This window comes from Haemorhous mexicanus, chromosome 3 (genome assembly GCF_027477595.1).
Source record: "Haemorhous mexicanus isolate bHaeMex1 chromosome 3, bHaeMex1.pri, whole genome shotgun sequence".
Classification (NCBI taxonomy): domain Eukaryota; kingdom Metazoa; phylum Chordata; class Aves; order Passeriformes; family Fringillidae; genus Haemorhous; species Haemorhous mexicanus.
In genome coordinates, this window is record NC_082343.1 from 84720325 (window position 1) to 84736389 (window position 16065).

Consider the following 16065-nt stretch of genomic DNA (forward strand, 5'->3'; position numbering starts at 1 on the left):
CTAAGACCTGTGTCCAGCTTGTGAAAATATATGAATTTTGATAAACCACATCTCTAGTTTTTCCATATACTGTACTTTAAAAGCTTGGAATTGGATAAAGCCAAGGATGTAGTCCCAAGATATACAATTAATTGCATTTTTTTTTATCATCATATAAATGCCTTTTTCTCCCAGTCTCCCAGTCATGTGATTCTTTGAGCTTTTCAGAACTTTATATTTAATGCAAATGATCAAGAGATGTGTATTGTGAAATGTTGGAATGATGGGGATTTTTTTTAATGTATATTTTTCTTTAAGGACTAAATATCCTTTCTGAAGAGGCTTTTAAGCACTTGATCTTTCCCACAGTTATTCTTTGCTTTTGCTCCTGGAATGCTGACAGAAAAAGAACCATGAATTACAAAATGCATTTTCACTTCCTGAATTTCATTGTTTAGTGGATTTAGAGTGGAACACTTGTTATGTGTTCCAGCTCTGGAAGCTTTTTATGTCTGCATCTAATTCTAAGCATATATGTGCCCTCATATTGCTGCATTGTAATGCTCTTAGCTGTCTTGCTGAATTACAGACAGAATGCTCAGAAATGAAGTCTTGATGAATATATGTAACTCAGACCTTCTTCCCCCCACCCCAAAACTGCCCCCTTCTCTCACTGAATATTTGAATTAATCTTAAGCAAATTGCAAAAGCTATATGAGAAAAGCAAAATGGCAGTGAATTCAAATCTACAAGCCTTCAATGTGTTGATGTCACTAAAAAGGCACAAGTTCATTACCTACCTAATATTTAGAGGAGTGCTTCAACGGCAAGAACAGAATACTGATGACTGGATTAAATATATCTACATTGCTGCCTGGATTGACTTGCTTCCCTTCAACCCAAAAAAAATGTATAGAAGTAAATAATTTTCTTCTCCTAATGTGGTGTCTGAACGTGCTTGGAAAAAAGGAGGCAATAAAAGGTAAAAACTGTGATGCTTGCATTTAAGTTTTCTGCAGAATCATGAGCACACGTGTATGACAGCATCTGTCTCCCCAGCCATGAGTGTAAATGAAGGGGTGTATCACTAACAGGAGTTCAAAGATCAACATCATCTAATTTTGCTTCTTGATGACTTGGGCTAGACAGTGTGTTAGCTTTTCAAAACATATGAAGAATATCTAGCATGTTTAACAATAAAAATGGGAACAGAAAACATTCAGGATTCTTCCCAAAAGCTATGAAGCCTTGAGTGGGCACCATTAAAGGGTTGGGGAGTGATGAGAGATGAGGATGTGTCAGCAGATGCCCCCTCTTCCACTGAAGCTGCATTTCTGCTGGGACTATCAGCTTCATCCTCCCCTAAGCTGTGCCACGGCTCTCTCTGTGTCACCCATGTCCCCAGCTGGATTTCTTGGATTTCCTGGGCTAACCAGGATATCTGATCAGGACACAGTCTGCAGCCCCATAGTTACAGAAGAGCCTGTGGCAGCAGTGTCTTGGCTGAGCCCACTGCAGCCCCATCCTGCCCCTGCAGTTTGTATTGGATTAGCTCTTGGCCTTCCTGGTGGAGATGTGACTGGGATCTATGGCTCCTTTTTGAGTGATTGTGCCACCTGGACAGGAGCTCCTCAACACGTGGTTAATTCTGCTGTGAGAGGTTGCAACTGCTCATAGCAGTTTTTCCTTTTGAAATTGAGGGATTTTTTAACAGTTGACATTTGTTCACTGATTAACTGAGATGCTGTTACAAAATGCCAATGTGTGCATGTGTGTTCTCGGGTGCCCGTGCCCAAATCCCTGGTGGTAAGGTGTGTGGGGTACTGGCTTGTTGCTACACCACTGAGTCACCTTAGGAGCCCTCCAAAACAAGGAGCTCAGAAACTGACAGGCCTATATTGTTTTGCTTTAGTTCCCCTACAGAGATCAAAATGGGAAATATTGTGTTGCCCTCAGAAGACTGATTTGATTTTTGACTTTGGCTAGTGGTAAGGCTGGATTTTACAGAGTAGATTACTACTCCCTCTCCCCAAGAGAGAAATAATGACATTCTATTGGTTGTAACATGTGATTTATATTCCAGGCATAATTAGGACTAGGGATTGATTTGAGTTTCAATAGTAAAAACCTCTCTTTTCTGAAGGCTGTGAGCTACCCTGCAGTCACCAGGAAGAGAAGACCCTTCTTAGGGTGCAGAAAGGGAGGAGATAGACAGAAAGAGGAGAAGAAAAAAGAGAGATCTTCTCAGTTGTATTGCAGTCCAAATTTCTCTCTCCTGCACCATACCAGGTTGTTGTTAATTAATTATTTGTTGGGAAATACTGCATTTCCATAGGCCCTGTCAGCATCATCTTTGTCCCTTGCTGTTTTCCAGTAGCTGCTTTTGAGGTTTCTCCAGTTGTTGCTTCCCTCCCAGTTTTATAGATGAGACAGCTGCAACTTGAAACATTAGATATTTTTCTCTTCACTCCTGTTGCTCTGCTGTGTGGAACTCTGTTCCTCCTAATGTGCATCATACTAGGAGGGAGCCTTCTTGCAGGTATTAAAGGCCTTGCCAATGACATTTGTCATCCTCAAGGAAGTGCTGCCCAGCCCTGTGCATCCTAAAAGACTTGGGGGAGGAAATATACTTCAAGTGAAATGTCAAGAAGGAGCAGCTGCAGCTGGCTGATAGCCAGCTGTGATAAGAGATCAAACTCAGCTGAACAAATGCCAACATCCAAACAATGTGGAAGCAGCATGGTAAGTCATGCAACATAGCAGGGAACTCCTTCTGTCCTGAATATTCATTTCATCTTGACTCTAGTCTTTAATTCTTTTCCCAAAATTGTCAAGTTTCAGTTCTGTCATTTTCTATAGCAAACATATGCTCTTGAGAGCTAATTCCAAGGAACAGAAAGGTAAAATTGCTGTGTCAAGAGGGGACTTGAGAATCACATGAAAGAAAAATCAAACCAACAACCAAGGAACCTCCAAGCTGATGATTCCAGTGAAAAAGCAGCTCTAAGTTATGCTACAGTTCAGTGCAGAGTTGTAAATTTCAAATGTACCTTGAAATCTCCTTGCGTCCTCTGTTTGGAACATGGCCACTAGATTTGCTTTGGAAACTTTCCTTTCTTTTAAAACTGTTTTCAAAAAGTGACGATATAGAATCACAGCTTTTATAAAGTGCTAGGGAAATGGAAACTCCAGTGCTGTTTTGTCTTCACAGTGCTTGTCTTTCCTTGTTATTCCCACAGAAATACTCAAAGGTGAAAATTCAAAACAGAACTTATAGCTATAAGATAATGTATATAATATCTAGCAGTCTGCTATCTGTGTTTTTCCTCAAATATCTCAAACAGCTGGTTAAAGACTGTGGCTAGCAAGCTTAGAGTTGGGGATGTAACCACACTGTTCCTGGCTGCACAGCTTCTGAGAGGCAGGAGCCCAGCCTTAATCTGGGTCCCCAGTGGGTCTTTTGGCCAAGTGTACATTTTTGATGTGATTCTTCTTTACTGGGTATGTGAGAATTGGTTATTATTTTATTTAGTGAAATTTTAAAGGTGTGAACACGCTGCTTGGTTTTAATAATCTCATTCCATATTAAAACAGTTTCAGAATGAATGAACTGGTGCCTCAAGCCAAAGCTGAGGTGAAACTGGAAACCTCCTGAAGAGCAGACAGCAGTACAGTTTAACACCAAATGGTGGCAAGTAAGGAGCACTTGGTTTCACAAGGATTTTTCCCCCATGTTTTCCTACTTATGTCTATATGAGCAGGGAAGAGGAGTCCTGGGATAGAGGTTAGGGCATTGTCCTTTGATCATTGGACTGCCAGCATGCTCTCAGGCATGATTTTGGTCACCAGTGACCAACATGTCTCAGTAGTGCTCTGACATGATCCAGGCATGTCATGGCCCAGGATAATTCCTGATAAACAGTTTGGACAGGAATACTCTTTTGTGGGAGAAAACAGAGGCAGATGGGGTATGGGAGGGGGATGCAAAGTGTGGTGTAAAATCTGAGTCAGAAAATCCAACTTTGTTGCAGCCTTTGATTACCAGCTTAATGTAAAAACAACTTGCTGGCTTTAGTAAGGGACAGGTCTGACTCCTAGCTGCCTCTTCACTTAAAGCGACTTCATTAATCAACTCTGTTATTTGCAACCACTTTCCTTTAATTTCTCTTCATTTTTTTAGAGCTCTAGTTTCTTTCCATGACCTCCTTTCCTTGAATTGCTGTGCAGTGTTTGCCTCCAAGTCATTGGCTGTAGCTGCATCACTGAACAGCAATCAGCTGGTTTACAAAATTTGTAGAGACCTGCAGTGAGGGATGGTCCCCTTCTCAGCAGCCATGGCAAACTGTTAGTATCAGCAACAGTTATTAGTCAAGACTTGCCAAAAAGGAAACTGGGCTGTTTCTTAAAACCAATGTAGTCACAGAGACCAAGAAGTTTCACCATCTCTCTCTCAGGGCATGATGGTCAACTTCTGTTGAAATCAATGGAAAGATTCTTCATTTTGAAAGAACCACTGAATGGGACCATTACTCAGAAGGAAAAGTCACAGTTATTAAGTCACCCACGCCTTTTCTTATGTTTTCCTTGGAAATCTGAACTGTCAGACCTTCTGATCGTGTCTTAGGCTGATGGACAGACAGTGTCTGGTTGTTTGCTACACCCCTGGTCAGCTGCTCTGATTGCTTAATTCTTGACTTTGTTGGTGCATTCATGACAGAGTGCTAGCAAAGAAGTTGAAGAGTTCTTATGTGGCATGTCCAGTACGCAGAATTGTTTGCACTTGGGACACATGCAGTTGTAGCTCGGAGATTGTTATAAAATTACTAATTCTTTTCCAAAGATGAAGTTTCTTCTGAGGTGGCAGCTGTGATCTGCTACCCACCTACATCTCTAGCAACTAGTTTTCAAGTGCTAATCTGTTTTGCTGGAGGCCATCCAGGCATGGCAGTTGTGGTGAGAACTGAGTCAGAATCTCTGGTGGCTCCGAATTGTCATCAGATGTGTCAGAGCTATACCACAACATCCCTCACTTCTCAGAATAAGCTCATGATGATCTCTATAAGGGTCACGTCCCTGTTTGAATCCCAGCAGTCAGGTCTCCACTCCACATTTGTGTAACTTTAGATCTCATGCTGGATTTCCATTATTTTCCCACAAGTACAGCAGGAAGAAAGAACGTGATACTGAGAATTATACTGTTGAAATGTTTTGTGTCTTAGTTGTGTGAATTTCCATCAACTTTACTGAGATGTAGGAGAGGTGATTGGTAAAAGCTGTTAAAATGCAAAGATAAAATGAGCTGTAACCCTCTCTGAGTCACTGAGCAGCAGGGTCAGCAGCAGAGCTCTGTTTTTCCAGCCAGTTTAATTAAAAAACATAAACTATCTTGGTTCACTTACTTCATCCCAAAGCCTTTGCTATAAAATCGGACAGCCTAGGCTTCCCAGAAGCAGAATTTTTCCTCTTTACTAGTGCTCTGTTAGGAAAAAGACCATAACAGAATTTTATTGAAGGAAGAAGGCAGAAACGCTACAGTGAAATTTGAAAAGCCTGACTAACCTGTGTCCTACCCTTTTCTACTCAGCCAGAATGTGCTGGCCACCTCTAAGGGCTGTGGGGTCCTGCTGGAGGAGTCACTTGTTACTCTCCATGCCCAAAAGATCCCCACTTGGAGTCTGTGAGCTCCAGAGGATTTTGATATGTAAGAAGGGACGAGAACTTTTGGAGTCTCTGGAGCTCCCTTTGGAAAGGAGTCACTGCTCTCCACTGGGGAATAAAGGGCCCTCTGAGTTATTACTGAACTGCAGTTGCATAGGAAGAGATTTGCTTGCACAGCTCTTTTCACTGGGCTGTGCTCTTCCTTAGCTTGCAACGTATTTAGTGAGTTTGAGCTCCTTGGATGACGTGGAATAACAAATGGGATTTGCAGTACGTCACAGAAAGGTTGCTTCCTAAACAGCTTTTTTATTCTCTTAGGGAAAAAAAAAAAAAAAAAATAAATAAATAGTTTCTTTTTCTCAACTTCCGTTGAATTGGCACCTACCCTTTGGGCACTCAGTGTATTTGGGTTTCCAGGGGTTGCCTTTATATTTTTACTAATTTCACAGCTCCCTCCTTTCCTTTAAGTTTTAAGCAACCAGGTTCTCCTCCTAAGGATGTGACTGCAGGGAGTTTTGAACTTGAAAAGGCAAAGATCTATGATGAATCACTACAGTCTTTAGAAAATGAGACATCAGTGGGAGCTTTTGATTTTGGCAAGTCTTTAAAATTAGACACTTTTTTCATCAGTAACGCAGATGCTACCCTTAACCTGACTGCTCTGGGATATTCAGTGAGCCAGTCCCTGCTGTCTGAGAACCAGGACTGAGGATTTTTTATAGTAAAACCTCTCCCAAGGGCCTGTGTCATAGGACAATTTTACAATTGCAATAGAATTTAGCGTAACAGCAGAATTTCTACTGAGAGTGTTTTTACATTTTGTTGAGGGCATCCTCACTGTTGGTTCAGTTTCCCAGTGAAAATCAAAGTCAGGCATGTCTCTTTCTTTTAAAATATGTATCTGAATTTGTTTAGGGAGTGTTCACCTACTTTGATAGTACCTTCATCAGCTTTTAAAACTGGGTAAGCCCTTCTGCACCATGACAAATTATGGCAGTGTAATAGTAATAATATAAGGTGATGGAAAATCCTAGGAGATTGCTGCTGGCACGTATTTGGAATGAGATGGAATCCATTTTATTGCCAGAGTTGTGTTTAGCAGTGCCAGGTAAAATCAAAAGAATACAGATGTGGCTGTTGAAGATGTACCAGTGGAAGATGAGTAGTTGGATGGATGCTTGATGCAATGGATGTGGGAAAGTCCATGGCAACTAATTTGACCAAGATCTGAGTAACCTTTTCCCCCATATCATGGCAGGACTGATGACAGCATCAATAAGTCAAGCAGTTCCTTGTTCTTTTTTCATTAGTGATAAGAAATAAAAATAACAAAACAATTATAAGCAGGACACATATGAACTAGAGAATATGTGTGTGTACACCAACACACATGCACAAGTTAAGGTGACAGGTTAGTTAGCAATTCTATGGCAAATGTAGGTCAGTGTCCAGAAGCCTTGGTCTGTGAGTCCTCCTGAGAGAATATTCTGTTCTGAATCACCAGCCAGGCCTTTTGCTTCAGCAGGGTTAGTCAGCTCTCTCAGCTGGTGCTCTGTGTCAGGTCTTGATCATCTGTTTGTGATAACGGGGTGGAAATGCCAGAAGGCACAGATGAACTCCTCAGAAGCAAGCATTCTATTTCTGTATAAATATCCCTTGCAATAAAGGGAAGAGGAGGAGAAAATAAAGCCAATCTGTTATACAGTATCAGCAAAACTGTTGCTAAATAGAATGTTTTTGTGAGCAGTCAGCAGATGCTGAGGTTCAGATATTAGCTTAGTGACTGTGTAACAAATTACGGTCATGAGACTCAGTTCACTTTCACCATCTTGTGCTTGTTTTAAGGGTAAATAAAGATCTAGTTTTTTTTTTTTTTTGGATGGGGGGGCATTTAGGGATTTTTGTCTGCTTTGAGTTTGGCTTTTTACAGTGAAAATTCATATTCCCTTCTGGCATTCGCCAGACTGCAACTTAAGCAAACAATAGAGACCTTTGCAAACACATTATCTTTTTCTCATTTATTGGTGTGACTTTGCCCTTTCTCTATGCAGGTAAGTTCCTTAAATCTCTTTGCAGGCTTTTGTGTTTAGACTCTTCCAAGGGGTAGCAGCATCTTAGTCAATGTAACATATAGCTAGTCTAAATTTTACAATAAATACCTTTTTAGTATTCTTTTCTTACTACCCAATGTAATTTTGGGGCTCTGTGGATGTGCGTCACGGTCTTAACTAATAAATTCAAAAAGTGATGGTTGTGCCTGAGGTCCAAAGAATTCCTGTTGTCCAATTAATGTTAAAGCAAGTTAGTAGGAAAAAATTTCCATTGGGCCCAGCAGAATTAGACCAGGCCCTACACTTTTGACAAAACTCACATGGCTTGAAGAGCAGTGAATGAAATTACAATTTGCAATTACTTGCAAAGCTGGAAAAGGAAAGCATACTCTCTGCAGCTACTAAATGGAGTCAATGCCTGAAATGTTTCTGTTTTGAACTGTCAAGGGAGAACACAGCACACTGGCTACACATGGATCTAGTCAGTGTCTGCAATAATCAAGACAGACAAGATTTTACTCTTTCAGGTAATTACACTTCTCTCCAGACATATAAAAGAGATAATATAAGATCAGGGAGAAATTTTTCAGGGAGACCTTTTATCCTTTGTAGCTCTAATTTTAGGACAACAGCTATTTCTGATGGAGGGTCTATGTACCACTGCTGTCAGCTGAGAGATGCTCTTACTGAGCAGAGCTTTTACTGTGCTCTGGGTTATCTTCTATTTTAAAATGCTCCGAACCGATGACATTTGTGGCAAACTAAAGCAATCTGCAGAATCCAGCCTACAAAGAATAGGTAGAGGGTGTCTCAGATTGGGGGGTCTGAAGTAGATCATATTTATGTATATTGTGTGCCCTGCCCATGTATACAATTTAATGTTAATAGAATTATCCATTAGCATGGTATAATGAGGTGAATTGAAGAAGTTTGGAGGTTCAACTTGCTGTTTTCACTTACAAGACATAACCACATGGGAAACATTCTGCTAATTTTGTGGCTGACACCAAGCTGGCTGGTGCAGTGTGCTGGAGGGAAGAGATGACATCCAGGGGGACCTGATAGCATTGAGAGGTGAGGCTGTGTGAACCTCACTGAGGTAAACAGGGCAAAGTGCAAGATCCTACACCTGGGCTGGTAGTCCCCAGCATGAATTGGGACTGGGGGTGATCAAACTGAGGGCAGCCCTGACGAGAAACACTTAGGGATTTTGGGGGAAGAAAAATTGAACATTAATCAGCGCTAAGCACATGCAGCCCAGAAAGGCAATCCATTCCATTCTTGGGCTGCATAACGAGGGGTGTGATCAGCTGGCTGAGAGAGAAAAGAAAAAAGAGAAGAAAAAAGAAAAGAAAAAAGAGAAGAGAAGAAAAGAAAAGAAAAGAGAAAAGAAAAGAAAAGAAAAGAAAAGAAAAGAAAAGAAAAGAAAAGAAAAGAAAAGAAAAGAAAAGAAAAGAAAAGAAAAGAAAAGAAAAGAAAAGAAAAGAAAAGAAAAAAAGAGAGCAAAGAATTTTCCTACCCCTGCTCTACTCTTGGGAGATGCTAGAAGACAGAGCAAATCCATAGGAGAACCACAAAGATGATCAGAGGGCTGAAGTACTAGAAGGTTCCAGGGAGAACTTATCCTTCCACTTTCTGAAGGGAGCTTTTGAGCAAGACAGAGACTTTCTATAAGGGCCTGTAGTGATAGCACATGGGGCAATGGTATTAAACTGAAAGAGATTAGGCTTAGATTGGACACAGGGAAAATATTTTTTTTATGATAAAGGTGGTGAGGCACTGGCAAAGATTTGCCCAGAGAAGTTGCACTGGAAGTATTCAAGGTCATGTTGGATATGACTTTGAGAAACCTGACTTGGTGAATGATGCCTCTGCTAGAGCAGAGAGGTTCCACTAGATGATCTCTAAAGGTCTCTTCCAACCTAAACCCAAGTTTTACGATCCCAAGTTCTTGTTGCAGAAGGCAGGAAAGTGCAGTAAATGGTTGGGAGGTTTTTGTGACCTTCATACTCTTGTCACACGTCAGAAAACATTGAATACTTGAACAGTGTTCGTCTTCTTTTTTAAGGCTGCGTTTATTTTGTAACATCTGGTGTAAATAAGTAAATTCCTTTTAGATTCTTTTGGAACACTTTGCAAATGTTCCAATATTGTATTATTTTCCTTGCTTGTGGCACACGTGTGACTGCAGTAAATGAATATTATGTGTTTGGGATAGAAACACTCTCCTGGTTTATCTGAATGGAAATTACTCCTATGTGCATGTGCCTTTTCAGCATGAGGTAGTTTGTGGCTAAACAGCCCACTTCCATAAAGGGTCTTATTGACTGTTTTCCTATTTTAATGACAAATTTTGTTACACTCCAAATGTACTTAGACAGCTTTCAACTGCATGGATGAATGGATGAGAGCTGCCCCATTCCTCCCTGAGCCAGGGAGCTCACCACCCTGCAACCACGTGGGGCAGCTCTCCAACTGCAGAGCCTGTTCCTCATGTTTGTATGGCCACAGGCTTTACGGACCTGTTGGCTCAGTGGAACAGAAAATCCCTTGAAGCATACAGAAATGTTTGCACTCTGTTTGCACTTTGCTACACTATGAAAATTGAGGGAGAGGGCATGGGGATGCATTCTTAGCAGGTGAAAATGGGCAGGGTGAAAGGAGTGGTGTTTTACTCTGCAGCAGCTGTGGGGCTGCCACTGTCCACTAAGATATTGAACATTAAACAAAATCTCAGAGTAAATGTGAGGACAAGTTTTTAGGGAAAGCTGTCATCTTACCTCTGTTTGTTACTAGTGAAAGACTTGTGGAAAACAGATGAACATTTAGGGCACTTTCAGAGAAGTGTTTTTGTGCTTGAAAACTTATCTATTATCCAGTGGCTACAGTAAGTCAAATTAAATATATTGTTTCCCCTTAAAAGAATTACTTGCTATTATATACTACAGCAAGTAAAGTGATGTTTGCTTTAAAAAAAATATGTTGAGAGCCAAAGATGAATTATCAGTTATGTCTGTTTTTCTTCTACTTTTGCATGTGGGAGCAAACTTGCAGGCAACGTTATCCCTAAATTAAAAGAAATGTAAACTGACAGGGGAAAATCAGGGCTGTACAATTTAATCTTCACTGGAGATTATGCTTTTCACATGAATTTGTATGAAAACAGGTTTGAGATCCTCATTTCATGTTTTTAATCAAGAATGAATTGCAAGTGATGCTTGCTCAATCGGACAGAAATAATATTCTTGGTTGTCTGACAAAGGCCTTGGTTAAGCAGAGTGTGCAGAGTAAATTACTGACTGCACAGTGCACAAAAAGTATTCAGCATTTGGACACAGCCAATGTTTCCACTTCTGTTTTAGTTTGATCTGATCCTCAGTGAGATACTGAGCACAATGAGGCTCAGGTGCCCAGCAGACAGAAGTTCACCATATCAGTAGGCTGAGGGTTTTACATTGGTTTTGTCTCAGTGATACTGAGAACAGCTTTCAGCTGTTGTGACAACTCCTTATGTCTTTGATGCACCACATCATGCTGAATGGTAGTGATGAGTCAGGATTCTTCTGCCTCCAACAATATTTGAGCAAACCTGGATAAAATTAACAGGTGCCAGCTGCTGGGCTCAGCTGTGCCCTCCTGCGGGGTCTGCTGGAGCCAGCTGGAACCCTCTGCAGCCCCCACAGCCAGCTCCTCCCTGTTTATACCTGATGCCTTCCTATCTTCCCTTTGCCCTGCCTTCCTGGTTTTTAGATCACAAATGTTGTTTTCCAAGGCCTGTTTTGCAGAAATGTTTCTCTGTACAGGAAAGTGTACTAAATAAACTTGCCACTCCAGCAGGGGACATTAATTTAGTAATAGCCCGTACCATCTCCATTTGGATTCTATCTAGGATTTTGAGACCTACCCTCCCATTGGGAATTCAAAAGCAGATGGAATCTTTCTTGACACTCCTGGAGTATAAATTGTGTCAAAAGTGGCAATAAGTGAAGGTGAGCAGGGCAGGAGTTCATCTGTCCCTTTGTCTTTCTCACTGGAGGGACATCTGCTCCCCGGTGTTCTCCATCACCACCTAAGATTTATCTGCAGTTTGCCAGGCAGTTCTGGAACATGCAGCAGGGGCAAGGGCTGAGGCAGAGCAGATCTGCTGTCCTTCAGCACAGTTAGTAAGTGCCAGAATTTAGTTTACACACTGTGCTTCCAGCAGATGAAAGATCTGAAAGGGCTACGGATGAAAACAAAAACGAAGACCAACATTTTCAAACACAGCCACTGCATGCCCATGGACTTACTGCAGATTTTTGGAAGCATTCCACATTTCATAATCTCCAAAGGGAGCAATGTTTATTGAATGAAACCACTCTTTTCAGCAGTTTTGTTCTGTAGCAGAAGGCGTAATTTTTGTGCCTGTATTTGTAAAGGCTGGAGAATAGGTTTAGCTGCACTAAATTCAGTAAGGTTTTTCTGACATAGGAGCTAGAACAAAAGAAGGCTACCAGCCAAAGAACCCTCCTTGATTCATGTCTTCACACTAAGGACTTAGTAATCCAGAAAACTACAGGATTTGTAGCTGCAAAACCCTAAAAAATTGTAGTAGCTTTTGATTCTTTCAAATCTAAATTTTACCTAGGACTGAACCGCAAGATAAGAAGGCACTAGAATATATGTAAAGGTGAGATGCGAAGGAAAAGTGTACTTGAACTGCTGGCTTTTCTGAAGAATTGGTGTGACAGGCTTAAGCTGTTGCTAAGAATGCAATAGGAATTTAAGACAACTCAAGGATCATATGAAAACCTGAAATTCAAATTAATTAATGCAATAGTGGATGTTATTTTAAAAAATTAACTTATCAAGTGAAAAGATTGCAGAAACTGTTACTGCAGTGTAAGTTCCTTTCCCAGATAAGTTTGATCTGGTTCACAGCAAATATGCATATTAATCAGTACACTAAAACATATCTGCTTAAAAGATGTGTTTTTCTTTGTCATTGAGCCTTTCCATGAAAGAAGAAAAAAGGGAGCAGGAGGACAAATATTTTACAGAGGAATTTGAAGGTCATTCTAACACAAAATCTGCATGTTTTTGCATCATTTGCAGCATTTGAGCATCTTCCAAATAGTTGCTTTTTATTTTGATTTCCCACGTTCTATGATATAAATACCTCTGTGTGTTTTCAGGTGTTTTTTAATATTCTTTTATTATCGTGTGAATGTGCAGTAAATTTCAGTCCAGTAGGTGTTACATTTAGATGTGAGACATCAGTTAAGAGGCTGCCCAAGGTGGAATTTGAGTCTGTGGCCCTGGTAACAGTTTTTTGCTGAGCTGAGAATGCAACATCATGGCAAAGGTGGTTTGGGATAGGTAGGTAATTCCTTATCTGATAACTTAAGCCAATCTCTTGAAGGGCTTTGCGTAACAGGACCTGAACTTAAACTGAACTTTGATTCCTGTTAAGAAGCTGTTGTGGTGAGAAGGTCCCTGGGAAATTGCATCCATACTGACCTAAGTTTTCCAGATGACTCGGTTCATTTCTGCTCTAAATCTTTCAAAAGCTTTTTCTTCAATAAGCTGATGAAATCTTGTTCTGGAGGTATGCTGGACACACACTACTAGAACATAATCCAGACTCATATATTCACATTAAAGGTGAATACTCTTTATCTGAAGTTCTCCCTACTGCTTTCTTGTGGCTTCAGTTTGACTTCTGAGAGCAAAACACACAGGAAGCCTTTAGTCTCCCTATAGCTCTGTAATTGATGACAGGTAAGCTTTCAGTGTAGCATAAATTACTTGGGGGGCAAAGCTTATATTTAAAGATTATGGCTCCTAAAAATTGAAACAAAACCTCTTGGTACCTAAGGAAATAACATGTCTAGCCCTGAAAAAAGAAATAAGAGACTATCCAAATGCAGGTTTTTTTCAGTGAAGTACAAAATGAAATTCATCATTTGAAAGAAATAATCCAGTACCTTTTCTTTCAATGTGTTCTTTTCAACACGTACTGTTTTTACTTTTTACTTTGCCCGCTGTGTGGCTGTGTGTATTGGTTTCAAGGGTTTTCATAGAGGCATGTGTGTGCAAAACCTGGACTGTTGAAAGCTGTTACTTCTGGGGCAGACCATTAATATTCCTAATTGATGTGAACAAACTGCTTATGGGGGAAGTTCTAAGACAGCAGAACTTCTTGATGAAGATGTTGTTCCTTTATACATACGGATGCTGTAGTCAACTCTTTATTCAGGGGGATAACTAGATTGATTTTATATAGCTTGCAGCTCTAAGACAGCCAATACGCCTTTTTAAAAATTCTCTGATGCTTTTTGCCTGCAGTGGGTGAACATGACATAAAAATAATCAATCTTCACAAAATTTCTATGAAGTGATAAATCTGAATGTTTAGAAAAAGAGCAAAAACATTGAAAACTTGAGTGATGTGCTTAAAATCACAGTGGCAAAATCTGAACTCAAGACCTAATCTGGGTTAACTGACTGTGTTGAGACCCCGCTAGTCCTCTCTTAGAGAGGAGAGATGGAAAAGATTTGCAAACTTGGTGGATATTCAAAATGAATTTTGATCCCAAGTTCCCAAGTTTGACATCTCAAAAAATTTCCAGGTTTGAGCCTTCTGCCTTGCAGTGTGAAGAAAGAATGAACTGGGACGGGTATGAAGAGAAATGATTTTGTGGTAGGGTCTGTCTGTTGCTCTGCTGGACTATAATAACTTTTCTGTGATCTGTGTTTCAGTGCCCTATTGACAAGTGAAATGGTGCACAAGTCCTGAAGTTTATTGCAAGTACAAACGAACAACTGTAGAGAGATTATTCATTGCACCCTGCCACAGCTCAAGCACAGAATTAATTGGGTGCAGATGCTGAGCAAATGGTTTGAATTCTGCTGCAGAGGATGATGCTAGTGACTGCTGACATGGGGAATAACCACTGTGTCTGCTGGAATGAACATTGCTTGAACAAAAGTTCAGACTGACGGGTTTTTGCCATTTTGGATCCACATCATTAGCAAGGTAGCTAGGCAAGGGGATCTCGTATGCCTGGGGCTGTGCCACAGTCACTTTGCTCGTATCCTCTAGCTATCAAAACTTGAAAGAGAAAGAGAAAATGGCTTTTTTTCAGCAGTATGTGAAGTGCTATTTATCCTAGAGGGATTCTCTGGTGTTGACATATTGGCTTGAGATCTTCATCAAGACACAATGTAAGTTATTAACATAATGTCCACAGGCTTTGAAATACTCAGAGGATTTGTAAAGATAGTATATTGATATCAAAGATTCTTTCAAGCCTAGTTTCCAAAAGAATCAGGTATTATTGTTGATATGTTATAAAAACTGTAGAAGAACATTATATGTTTGCCAAAAGTAGCAGTTTTTTGGAAACAAACCTTTTCCTGACATCCACACTTGCTCATATTAGCCTGAAAAATTAATTTAAAAGTAATATCACAATGATAATTCATATTGGACATAGCATATCAGAGGGAGAGAAATAGAAGCTAGGAAAACAACTGGGAAGGAATCAGACTAGAAAACTTTCTCAGCATCTTCTGGATTAGGCAAGTTCAAGCCTGTGGTGAGAGAGAGAAAAATGCAGAAATTGTAGCTATGACAAATGTTCTTCTGACAGAGCCAGGATTTTACTTGGCACAACCAAACCTGCTTCATCCCACAGATGGGGGCTGTGGAAAGTATCTCTCGTACTGGCAAACGGAATTTCCTTCATGGTGTGTCTCTCCTTTGTGTAGTGGCATATGAGATATCCTATGCCTCAGCCTACATCAGGTGGAGGAACTACAACTTACAAAGCCTCCACTGAATTTGTGTAAATACATGCAACATGCAAACCAGGAAAGGAGTATAATGGGAGAAACAAAATAGTTACAAATGTTAAGGGATATGAACACTGAAAGAAGTTAATTGAAAACTGACAGGACCTGATACAATCATGAGAAAAGAAAGAATAAGTGAATTAAGTGGAAACATTAGGGCAAACCCAGAAAATATTTCAGAAGAAGCATACAAGCATAGATAAATATATCAAAAGGACACTTACTGCTTCTCATTAGAAATTTGTTCTGGAGTACAACTACAAGCTAGTGATGCTTTTAATTCTTTCTAAGGCATTGAAAATTCTGTGGGATGCAGAGACATGGTAAATTGTTGAAATACTACCTTATGTTTATCCTGTTCTGATTCAAAACAAGCCATCTAAGCTTAAAGGAAAAGACTACTCATCGCTGGAAGCTGTAAGTGGCCACATGTGCACTCATCTGATGGAAGAAGTGTGCCCCATGCTTCTACAGGATGAATGGCCATGAGTAATCCTAAGTGTTGTAGTGAGCTAATTTCTACTAGGCAGTGGTGCTCCAG

At 40.3% G+C, this 16065-nt stretch overlaps 1 long non-coding RNA gene across 13 annotated transcripts in view; it reads left to right on the plus strand.

Moving 5' to 3' along the window:
• LOC132325338 (uncharacterized) overlaps window positions 1–16065 on the plus strand; it is a 62653-nt gene that overhangs the window by 24011 nt on the left and 22577 nt on the right. For 10 of the 13 annotated variants that reach the window (XR_009485888.1, XR_009485885.1, XR_009485887.1 and 7 more), the window contains one exon: window positions 14430–14706. This is a non-coding gene — a long non-coding RNA (uncharacterized LOC132325338). Of the gene's footprint in view, window positions 1–14429; window positions 14895–16065 lie in introns of all 13 variants that reach the window. The other 3 variants (XR_009485890.1, XR_009485886.1, XR_009485884.1) reach the window with 1 other exon arrangement.